Consider the following 12,336-nt stretch of genomic DNA (forward strand, 5'->3'; position numbering starts at 1 on the left):
TTGAAATATTATGTTGTACATTATGTTGTACACCCGAAACTAAAGCAACTGTGTCAACTATATTTCAACTTAAAAGAAAGAAAGAAAGAAAAATCAGTTAAGGACAAAACTAAAAACCAAAGCCTGATTCTCTCTAAGGATTTTATCTTTCAGAGAATCAGTATTATTCGTTTCCTGAATGAGCCAGGAATCAAACAGTCACTTTTGAAACCCTCCTTTTCCTTTGACTTAAAAACAAATTAAACTGGACCCCTACCTCACATCATACACAAAAAGTAATGCAAACAGAATACAGACCTGAATGGAAGTGCCAAAATAATAAAACTCTTTAAAAGAATACATAAGAGTAAATCTTACGTATTAAATACAAGTGACCTTGTATCAGACAAGGGTTTTGTAGTGATACCAAAACTCAAGTGAGAAGAACAGATACTTGGGACTTTATCAAAATTAAGAATTTCTGTTTCAAAGGATACCATGAAGAAAGTGAAAGACTAGAATGGGAGAAAATACGCACAAATCATATCTGATAAAGGACTTGTACTCATAATACATAAAGAACTCTTTACAGCTCAACAATAAAAAGGCAACCAACTCAAAAATGGGCCTAGAATTTAAAAAAGACATTTCTCCAAATAGGACATATAAAGGCCAGGGATGTGTGGGTGGCTCAGTTGGTTGGACAACTGCTTTCGGCTCGGGTCATGATCCCAGAGTCCCGGGATGGAGTCCTGCATCGGGCTCCCAGCTCCGCGGGGAGTCTGCTTCTCCCTCTGATCTTCTCGCTCATGCTCTCTCTCACTGCCTCTCTCTCAAATAAATAAAATCTTAAAAAAAAAAAAAAAAAAGATACATAATGGCCAATAAGCACAAGAAAAGATGTTCAGTGCCATAAGTCATTAGGAAAATGCAAATCAAAAACATAACATGAAGGGTGCCTGGGTGGCTCAGTGGATTAAAGCCTCTGCCTTCGGCTTGGGTCATGGTCCCAGGGTCCTGGGATCGAGCCCCGCTTCCCCCCCTCTCACTCTGCCTTCTTGTGATCTCTGTCAAATAAATAAATAAATAAAATCTTAAAAAAAAAAAAAAAGAAATAAAAACTAACATTATATCCTTATGCTCACAAGGATAGCTAAAACCAAAAGAACTGACAGTAACAAGTGCTGGGGAGAATGAGGAAAAACTGGAATCTTCATACATTGCTGCTGGGGCCGTAAAATGTGCAGCTACTTTGGAAAACAGGTTCGCAGTTCCTCAAAAGATTAAACACATAGTTTCCAAGTGACCCAGCAATTCTACTATAGATCCGTTCATATACCCAAAGAAATGAAAAACTGTGTGCCCACAAAAACTTGTTCACAGATGCTCACAGCAGCAATATTCCCAAGAGCCACAATGTGGAAAGAACGCTAACGTCCATCGCCGATGAATGGACAGAGCAGGTCGGTGCAGCCGTACCACGGGGCATTATCTAGTCCTAACGCCAGGCGAAGCTCTGATACATGCTGCAACATGGGTGAATCTTCACATGAAGAAAAAGGCTGTCAGAAAAGACCACCTATAGGAGAATTCTAATGATCCGAAATGTGCACCATAGGTAAATCTGTCAAGACAATAAATTAGATTAGTGGTTGGGAGAGGGGAGAATGGATTTCTCTTTGGGGTCACTAGAATGTTCTAACATTAGGTAGCGATAGTGATTATGCAGTTCTGTGAATGTACTAAAAACCCACTGAATTGTATACTTCAAAAATACTGAATTTTATGGTTTGTGAATCTTAATAAAGCCATTAGTAAAAAATGTGCCATGTAGCCATATTAAAACAACAGTGACAGCAGAGACTGCCATGATGAGTTTGGTCCTGATTACTATACGAGCTGTAGACATCACATGCTTTGGGTCATCTTCTCATCACAGCGTTGTCTGGAAGCACTGTGCCAGCTGTCGCTGTGAAACAGGCCACCCCAAAACTCAGCAGCTTCAAACAATATCTTGTTGTTAGTGCTCACGAGTCTGCAGCTCCGGGCTGGTTAGTTCTGTTCTGGATCAGGTCGGGCTGTCTCATGTTGGCAAGGTCAGCCTTAGCCGGTAGGACAGACTCGACTCCACACGGTCTCTCATCCCGTGGCAGCCTGGCCTGACATGTCACAGCGGAGGCAAAGGTCCTGGAGAGCTAAAGCACTGAAGACCTCGTCAAACCTGGCTAAGATCCAGCAGGGGTTACGTCCCACTGCAGCCCATTAGCCCATCATAGTGTCAGGGGTGGGGAAGAAGCCGACTTGACCTCTCTATGGAAGGAGCTAGAAAATAAAAAATTTTCTGACCCATGGAAACCACTGTGACTGCTGTGCATAAACATGGTCGTTGAACTCGAGAGCCTACAGCCTTATGATACTCTGTCCTTCGTCACTGATCTGTGCGACTATTTGTGATGCTGACCGTAACAAAGTGTTAAAATCCATTTTATTAATGTTGAACCTTACTTCAGTTTGTAGGTGTCTTCTTTCACGTAATGAAAGTGTTTGTAAGTACACAGTTTTTAACATTTAGTTATACAGTTAACCAGTGAGAACTAGAAGTTGTTTTGATAAAATTCTAAATCAGAAATTACGGAACATTCGGGGCGCCTGGGTGGCTCAGTGGGTTAAGCCTCTGCCTTCGGCTCAGGTCATGATCTCAGGGTCCTGGGATCGAGTCCCGCATCGGGCTCTCTGCTCAGTGGGAAAGCCTGCTTCCCCCCCCTCTCTCTGCCTGCCTCTCTGCCTACTGGTGATCTCTGTCAAATAAATAAATAAAATCTTAAAAAAAAAGAATTATGGAACATTTTCTCACATCATACACAAAAAATAAACTCAAAATGGATTAAAGACCTAAATGTGACACCTGAAACCTAGAAATTCTAGAAGGAAGCACAGGCGGTAAGGTCTCTGACTTGGGCCATAGCAACATATTTCTAGATTTGTCTCCTAAGGCAAGAAAAACAAAAGCAAAAATAAACTGTTGGGACGATACCCAAATAAACAGCTTCTGCCCAGCAGAGGAAACAATCAACAAAACTAAAAGACAACCTACTAAATTGAAGATATTTGCAAATAACATATCCAATAAAAGATTGGAAAGATTCAGATTTCGGGATCTGAAATATATAAAGTTCTATAGCTGAACACAAACAAAAAACCCAATCTATCAAAAATAGGCAGAAGACACGAACAGACATTTCTCTAGAGAAGACCTCCAGGTGGCCAACAGACACATGAAAACACGCTCCGCATCGCTCCGCATCCGGGAAACGCAAATCAGAACCACAAGGACCGGCCACCTCACACCTGCCGGCATGGCCAAAACCAAAACCAAAACCGCACGGACCAGCGACCAGCAAGCGCTGGCGAGGCCGCGGGCAGAGGGAGCCCCGTGCACTGCCGCTGGGAAGGCCGGCGAGCGCAGCTACACGAATAAAAATGCGGAGCGCGGGAAGGGAACTCAGCCCTCAGAACGACCAAAGCTTGCCATTTGCAATGACTTGGATGGATCTAGAAAGTATGATGCTAAGGGAAATAAATCAGAGAAAGACAAAGACCACATGATCTCATTCGTATGTGGAATTTAAGAAACAAACAAACGAACAAAGAAAAGGAAGAGACAAATGAAAAAAAACAGACTCTTCACTCCAGGGAACACACTGCGGGTCACGAGGGGATGCGGGGACACACGCGGAGGGGACGGAGAGTCCGCTCACGTGACGAGCACTGACGACCTTACGGAAGTTAACTCTGCTAGAGTCCGAAAACAACTATGACACCTAGTTGCAGTTTCTTAACAGTTTCAGCATCGAATGAAATTTAGCTTTTACTTTGTGCACACAATATTACAAATCTTGAGCCACACAAATAGTTGCAAGTGGTAACCTTCTGTAGCACTTTTAATTTCTATCTTAAAAAGACTTCAGTAGACCAGCAGGAGGACTGCAAAGGTGCCCCGGCTGTGAGCAACCGTGTGTGGACCGGGGTCTTTGTTCCGGGCAGGTCTCGGCAGTGGAGCTCAGACATTCTGTCCACCCTGCCGGGGACAGGTGTGTGGCCCTCCGGGCTCTGCGGGGCCGTTTCTCGAGCCCCGGCGGCGTGGAGTCCGCGTCCTCCCGCAGGGCCCTGGGATTCCGGGAGCGGCCCCCGAGCGTCAGCTTCCGCTCACCGCCCCTAACGACACAGGCACCCTGTCCTCGGGAGCCCGCAGCCAGGCCCTGCCCTCTCCTCTCCAACTGCGGGAGTCCTGGCTGCGCCCCCTTTCCGGGGAAGGCTGCTTCGTCCCCACGGAAAATCTGTTGGACAGTGTGGCACCTTCAGGAACTCTCTGAGCTCCGCCTTCCGGAGCACCTGCTGCTTCACCGGCCACTTCTGGGTCAGGGACACGGCTTCTTTCCCGACACCGTGCTGAACCCACCCCTGCCTGCTCCAGACCAGACTTTGTCTGAAAGGGACATGGTGGCCACCAGGACACTCGGCCCAGACCCCTCCGACTCAGGACTGGACTTCGACCAAAGGGGACGTGGTGACCATTGGGACGTTCGGCCTGGACTGCTTGGACCCTGGACTGGACTTTGGCCGAAGGGGACACGGTGGCCTCGGGGACACTCAGCCCGGACCGCTCCGACGTTCCCCGCACCAGCGACGTCCAGCCAGCTTTCTCCTCGCCCCGGGCGCTCACTGGAACCGCACGCGCCGTTCCCTCCAACGGCTTCTCCTTCGCGTTCACAGCTCAGCTGACCCCTGGCGCCCGAGGCCCAGGCTCTCGGGGTGTCGGGTCCGGACACGCCTGCCTCGCCGAGCTTCACCCCTGCTCGCTTCTGACTTCCAGCGTCGGACGCGCGACTCTTCCTTTCGTCCGAGCACGTCGAGGCCGTCGTCAGGTTATGAACTGGCCTCGTGTCCACACCGCGGCGTCTCTGGGACGAGGGAGGCCCGCGGGGAGGGAGATGGAGGAACGGCCGTGGGCGGAGCCGTCCCACGCGCGGCCGTAGGTCTGCCGGCGCGTGGGGGCAGCCTGCGGGGGCCCAGGGACGCCGGTGCCATCCACGACCGCTCGGCACAGATCCCCACGAAAATCAGACAATGAACGATTTTAGATCCTGTGAGAGTCACCGGAGCGTGACAGAGACAGGAAGAGCAGCTGCTGTCGGAACACGGGCGCCGACACACGGGGGCCCAGAACCTTCCATTTGTGAAAACCCAACAGCGGCCGCGCGCCCCGCGGCCAGCACCGCGAGGCGAGGTCCGCCCATAATTAAAACGTTTGATGCCCAGACTATTTCTCAGACTGATTAAATCACAGTCTCTTGCAGGGAGACTTAAGACACTGGCAGTTTTCAAAGTCCTCCAGCTGATTCCCATGTGCAGCTAAGAATGAGAACTTGTGCGCGATGTTGACGGTAAAGGGAATTTCAACTGAATTAACATGGAGTCTTTGGTATGGTTATTCAAACAATTAAACGTTCAGGACCTACTTCCCCAAAAGGCCATAAGGAGACTATCAAATGCTTTACTTTCCTGAAGGCGCGATGAATGTCATGTTGTTATTTTGATTTACCATTCAAGGAATTCAGACAAAAAGGATGTATCAGTCTGCCATGACTTACTCTCTACTGAAGCAAGGCTGATGTCCTGGTGATCAGCAATTCTTTTCCTTTTAAGATTTTATTTACTTACTTGAGAGTGAGAGCCAGAGCAACAGAGACAGCGGGAGAACACAAGTGGGGAGGAGAGGCAGAAGCAGGACTTGAGCCCAGGCCCCTGGATCATGACCTGAGCGGGGGGCAGACGCGGACTGACTGAACCCCCCAGGCGCCCCAGCAATTCTTTTTCCACAGCAGTCATTCTCAACTGGGGCAATTTTGCCCCCTTGGAGGACATTTAGAAATTTCTGGACATGGTTTTAGTTGTCAGACTTGGGGGAGTGGTGGTGGCGTCCAGTGAGTGGAGGCCAGAGACTGTGCTGACCGTCCCGTCATGCACACAAGAGTCTCCCACAACAAGTCGCCCAGCCTCCAACGTCAACAGTGAGTACTGAGGCTGAGAAAGAGATTGTTCTAGGAAAAATTTGATTCATGGAAACTACTCTCCTTGCTTTCATAATCTTGGTTCAAAAAACCAGAATTTGTTATGCTGCTTTCTGTAATCCTCATTATATCTACTTCCCCACGTCTGGGCTCTCGAAGTAAAGGCGTCTCCTTGAAACACACTGATGACGACACCTTGGAGCGAGCACAAACTAGGTGTCTCTGCTGCAAACCACCTGCACTCACTGTCCCAGGGCAAGGGAGTGAGTGCCAGTGCGATGGGCCGACTCTCCTAATGGAGCAGGCAGAGGGAGGGGACAGGGAGGACCCAGGATTGCGTCTGAGGCTGGGGGGACTCTAGATCCTCATCAACAAACTGAACCTGCGAAATTCCCGGACGCGAGACCAGTGAAACATCGCAGAGGCTTCTGAAGGCTTTGCAGAAGGCACGTTACATGAACACGCAGGCCCAGCCGTAACACCCCCCAGCTTCAGGGCCGGGGACACAGCTAGGTTGAGCTCAACCCAAAGGTGCATTTAGCTTAGTGTTCTGAAGTGCGGATGCGCGAAAGGGATGGACAGAAAATAATCTGGTCTATGGTGGTGCTCATGTTGCTGGTAACTTTTTTTTTGACTTTGATTTGTAATGTTATTAACAATAATTACTAATATTAATATTGTTCATGTAATAAAAACATCCACACTTCAGTAAGGTGTCCATGTTAAAGTTTTTTTTTTTTTAATGAGACCTAACCAAAACCTCTTTTACAGTGACATAATGAAAACAGAGATTGTCATGAATGTCAGATTAGTCCCTGCAACATTGTTTCTGACCTTAAGATGGAAAGAATCTAAGTATCTGTCACCAGTGGGCAAGCGGCACAGCCCTATGATGCTACACCACAGCCACACCACTGCTTAACAACACAGCCTGGGAGCCCTCTGCACCTGATGAAGGAAAACCTCCATATGCATTAGGTAGGGGAGAGACAGCACGGAACACTGTGTACAGTTAGCTATCACTCGTGTAAGGGGGGGGGATATATATATATATAGGGGCGCCTGGGTGGCTCAGTAGGTTAAAGCCTCTGCCTTCGGCTCAGGTCGTGATCCCAGGGTCCTGGGATGGAGCCCCGAGTCGGGCTCTCTGCTCAGCAGGGATCCAGCTTCCTCCTCTCTCTCTGCCTACTTGTGATCTCTGTCAAATAAATAAATAAAATCTTAAAAAAAAAATTATACACACACACACACACACACACACACACACACACAACCTGTTTGTAAAAAGGTCCATATTTTGAAGGATATACAAAAACTGAGAATACTGGTTGCTTTCAGGGGAGGGAATGGGTTCACTGGGGGCAGGAACAGGGAGGGAGGTGTGCTTTGTACTTTTTGAATCTGGATCAGGCTGCTATCGCCCAAAGAGTAAATTTTACAAACTCAAGTCAACAGACCCTTAGTGAGATCCTTTAAGCTAACACGTAATTTTCTGCAGGAATTACACTTCTGAGGATAGAAAACCCTGCTGCATCAAACTGTTAGAGATTGATGATAAGTAACTAAAAGCAGTGGGTCCTCACCCCAACGCCGCATCTAAACCCACGTCAGGACGGATGAGCCCTTTACACTGCAAGGCAAGTACCCTGCACATAGCATTTCCTACAGGAAAAGACACTGATTTTAGCTCGTAGAAGTCTTTTTTTCCTTCTCTCTCAGGCCAAGTTTCCTACCTATAAAACAAGGACACTCCAGCAGGTTTTCCAGATGTTTCCCTCCTCTGGTCATCTAACTTTTACGAAGCTGAGAGCAGTGACAGCACTGACGTATAAAAGAAAGAAAAGGGCGGCGCTGGTCCACACAGAGGAAGGGCATCCGCGTTGATGTTTTCTTTCTTCCAGCGACTCAAGTGCACCGAAGAACAGCCTTGGGCTCCAACGACAGCAACAGCTAACACACCCCCAACACCTTCTGTAAGTCGGGGGCCTCTAAGTACTTTATGTGAATTAACTCACTTTACCTTTACGACAATCCTGTGATGTAGGTAACATCTCCAATTTACAGACACAACAAACAGAGCGGAAGTATGGCAGAACGGTCAGAAGCGCGGACTCTCCAATCCACGCGCTGAAATCCTACTTAATAGCTGTGTGACCTCGAGCCTGCTACTTCAGCTCCATGGGGCTGTTTCCTCATTTCTAAAATGGAGATAACTGTGGCACCTAAATCTACTATGTGCCACCGCCACTGAGGCTCTACCCAACTTTTCACAGCTCGGCTTCGTACCTGCGCAGTCCGGGTGTCCATTCGTGCTTCTGCAACAGGCAATCCATCACCCGAAGCGGTGGTTTAAAATCTTGGTAGGACACACACCTCCAAAATTTCGGAGTTCTTCCTTTGTTACATAGGAAATTTAGACTATTGTGCTTAGATAGCATTTCTTCACAACCTATCACATGTAAAGTCAATCATGATGATATTCTAGTTGAATTTTATCTTTAAAAATTTCTTTTAACATTTGAAGCTTTATTTTGGAGTTTGCAGGGAAGACATTCTCCTGCACCCCTGTACTGCACTGAGACAGCACCCTAGCAAGGAAGCACCATGAAAAGCGTGTCTAAGTGCTCCTGTTGGAGCAGCCGAGTCTGAAGGCAGCTTAGCTAAGACTGCTGCGGTACGGCAGGACCATGGAGCCCAGCTGTCTATTTACACCTTGAGGCCTGACGCCAGAGGCAGAGCTGCAGGAAAACGCTGGAAATCCAGGCAGCTCCAGGAACGCGGATCACTTTTCTCAGGGCAAACTTTCAGCTGAACCACAGCCTCATTTGGATCAAAGCACAGAGGCACCTGGGTGGCGCAGTTAAGTGTCATGATTTCGGCTCAGCTTGTGATCCCAGGGTTCCAGGATGGAGTCCCACATCTGGCTCCCTGGCTCTCGTGCTCAGCACGGAGCCTGCTTATCCCTCTCCCTCTACTCCACCCCACCTTGTGCTCTCTCAAATCAAATCAAATCTTTTTTTTTTTTCTTTAAGATTTTATTTATTTATTTGAAGGAGAGAGAGACCACAAGTAGGCAGAGAGGCAGGCAGAAAGGGGGAAGCAGGCTCCCTGATGAGCAGAGAGCCTGATGCCGGGGCTCCATCCCAGAACCCTGGGACCAACCTGAGCCGAAGGCAGAGGCTTTAACCCATGGAGCCACCCAGTTGCCCCTCAAATCAATCAAATCTTAAAAACAAAACAAACTCTTGAATTAAAGCACAAAACTACAATCCAAGCCAGGTATTCTGGAGCCTACTTAGGCCTTCGCTTCCCTTTCCACAGAGTTTCCAGCGGCTGCGACAAATTACTAGAAACTTGTGGTATAAAACCACCCAGATCTGTCGCTGGCAGCTCTGTGGTTTAGAAGTCCCTCAGTAAAGTGTACACGCGCAGTCGCGTTCTTTCTGGACGCTCCACCAGAGAACCTGGTTTTCTGACTTCTGCAGATTTAGAGGCTGCTCTTTCATCTTCAAAGCCGGCAACATCCGGTCGTGACTCTTCTGCCCCATCTTCCATCTTTCCACAGTTCCTGTACCTACAGTGGGCCTACCACATAATCCAGGATAATCTCCCTATTTTAAGGTTAGCTGATTAGCAAACTTAATTCCATCTGCGTTCTCAGTTCCCTTTTGCCATGTAATACACACACAGGATCCAGGGGCTGGGCCACAGCCATCTTTGGGAGACTATGATTCTGCCTTCCATACCTTCCTTGGATCAAGGAATTCAGGTTTCATTCATTCAATGAAGTCATTTTGCTGAGTACTTAATATAGCTTGGGAGGCACTGGGGCTTATACAAAAGAACAGGGTATGATCTTGTGTATACTCAACGGGCGAGTCCTGAAAGCAAGATGAAGGCTGAGAAAGCAACTTTCTACACAGGTGCAGGGGAATCCATTAAGTGTTTTTTCTCGTAGCACATGTACTTATGCTGGTGATGACAAATTTTTACTGTGAAGATGATGTGGGAAAGTGAAAAAGGTTTGTAGGGCAAAGTAAAATCTTTTTTTTTTTTTTACGATTTCATTTTTTTGAGAGAAAGCACACACAGAAGCGTGAGTGGGTCAGAGGGAGAGGAACGAGCAGACTCAATCCCAGGACCCTGAGATCAAGACCTGAGCCAACAGTCAGACGCTTAAAGGACTGAGCCACCCAAGCACCACACCCAACGTGAAATCTCAAGTTCCTGGACTTCTGGGAGCCTCAGGCTTCTCATCTGTAAACCGTGGATTAGGATGATCTATGCTAAAGCGTTAGTTAAGCAGGAACACGTGCTCTCCCCATGCAGCATTCCTCAAATGTTAATTCTCTTTCCCTTCTCAGATTTTAAGTACCTAAGGTTCTTTTAATATTTTCACTATGGCTATAAAAGAATATTCAAGGAGGGCGCCTGGGTGGCTCAGTGGGTTAAGCCGCTGCCTTCGGCTCAGGTCATGATCTCAGAGTCCTGGGATCGAGTCCCGCATCGGGCTCTCTGCTCAGCGGAGAGCCTGCTTCCCTCCCTCTCTCTGCCTGCCTCTCCATCTACTTGTGATTTCTCTCTGTCAAATAAATAAATAAAATCTTTAAAAAAAAAAAAAAAGAATATTCAAGGAGTGTTAGACCTGGTCCCTATCATCAAATTAAATATGTTGGTAGGGGGCGTCTTAGTGGCTCAGTGGGTTAAAGCCTCTCCCTTCTGCTCAGGTCATGATCCAGGGTTCTGGGATCCAGCCCGGCTTCTTCAGGGATCCAGCCGGGATCAAGCTCCTGCTCAGCGGGGAGCCTGCTTCCCTCTCTGTCTCTGCCTGCCTTTCTGTTTACTTGTGATCTGTCTATAATAAATAAGATCTTTAAGGAAAATTAAAATGTTGATAGGGTAACACATTTGCATACAGGATACAATTAAAGAAAGATTAAAGTAAACTTAGATGGGCCCATGAAAGAGCTGAGACTTAACACATGGTTAGGAAAACCAAATATATATGGGATCATTAAAGCTAAGTTTCTCTTTACCTTCAAAAATACAAACTACGCAAACACAACCTGACCCATGCATGGAAATGTGGAAAGGGGGTATGTCTACTTGAACTTTAGAGCTTCAGCGGGGCTTTGAGGTCAGTCTAGGACAGGGATTCTCAAGCCGCTCCCTGGATCCCTGCAAGTGCACAGAAGTGAAGGAAATGGAAACCCAAGGAGACAGATCCCTCCGGGAGCTTGACCCTTTGGGGGAAACTGAAACTGCGAGATTAGGCAGACCCTGGGCTCGGACAGCCCGGAGACCCCCGCACGGCCCCAAGAGAAAGTGCGCGTCGGCAGCCGCCGCGGTCGGCCAGGCCTCGGGCCGCGCGACCGTCCGGAGGGCCCGCGGCACCGCACAGCCGCGCTGCCCCGACTGCGAGCGGGAACGCGCTCCGCTCGGCGGAGCGGATCTCACCGACGCGGAGGACCCATTCGCACGGGCCCGAGTTTTACGTCCACTTTTCCGTTCCTTTTTGACGCAGAACGAAGCAAGACAAGGTTCGGAAGGACGCGCCGGGCACGGAAGACCGAGGCCGGCGCGGAGCCGGGAACACGCGGCCTCCGGCCCCGGTGCCCCGAGCCGCGGGTCCCGCCCGGAGGCACGCGGGAGCGCTCCAGCGCAGCGGGCGGGCGCCCGGCCGTGAGCCCCGAGCCCCCGGGCTGGGCTGCACCGCGCAAAGCCAGAAGCGCGACCGGCGCGCGGGCTCCCGGCGGGTCCGAGTCCGCCCCGCGGGGCCCGGGAGGAAGCCCCCCCCGGACAGCCGCCGGCCGCACGGCCCCGCTCCCTACCTGGTGGGCGCTCGGATCCCGCTCCCCGCCCGCGAGCGCCGGACCTTCCCTCGCGACGGTCCCGGGGCCGCGAGCCGCACGCGCCGCCGAGGGCCGGCCGCTCCCCGCGCTGCCCGCAGACGCCCGGCGAGCTCGGTCCGCTCGGCAGGAAGCGGCTCAGCGCGCAGCCGCCGCGGCGTCCACCCGCCAGCCGGGGGCGGGGGGAGCCGGGCCGCCCTCGACGCGCCCTCCGCGGCCCGGCGGCCGAGCGCGGAAGCCATCGTCGGGGGCGCGGCGCGGCGGCCGCGGCGGTGAGTCGTCCCGGGCCCCCGCCCGCCCCTCGCCCGGGCTGCAGCCCTCACGGCGGCCCCGCCGCGGCGCCGGGCCTCCCCCGTCCCGCTCCCGCGGCGGCCGGAATGGAACGGTCCGGCGGGGGGGATTGTGGGAGGCGCACGCGCAAGGGGCGGAGGGCATGT

The 12,336-nt window shown here is 50.2% G+C and overlaps 1 protein-coding gene across 4 annotated transcripts in view; it reads right to left on the bottom strand.

Annotated features, from left to right (window-relative positions):
* DAP3 (death associated protein 3) overlaps positions 1-12,027 on the bottom strand; it is a 31,555-nt gene extending 19,528 nt beyond the window's left edge. For 2 of the 4 annotated variants that reach the window (XM_059413749.1, XM_059413752.1), the window contains exon 1: positions 11,882-12,027. The gene's annotated coding sequence lies outside the window, so the exon portion shown is untranslated. The remainder of the gene's footprint in view (positions 1-11,881) is intronic. The other 2 variants (XM_059413751.1, XM_059413750.1) reach the window with 1 other exon arrangement.
* Positions 12,028-12,336: the final 309 nt, after the last annotated feature.

This window comes from Mustela nigripes, chromosome 10 (assembly GCF_022355385.1).
Source record: "Mustela nigripes isolate SB6536 chromosome 10, MUSNIG.SB6536, whole genome shotgun sequence".
NCBI lineage: Eukaryota > Metazoa > Chordata > Mammalia > Carnivora > Mustelidae > Mustela > Mustela nigripes.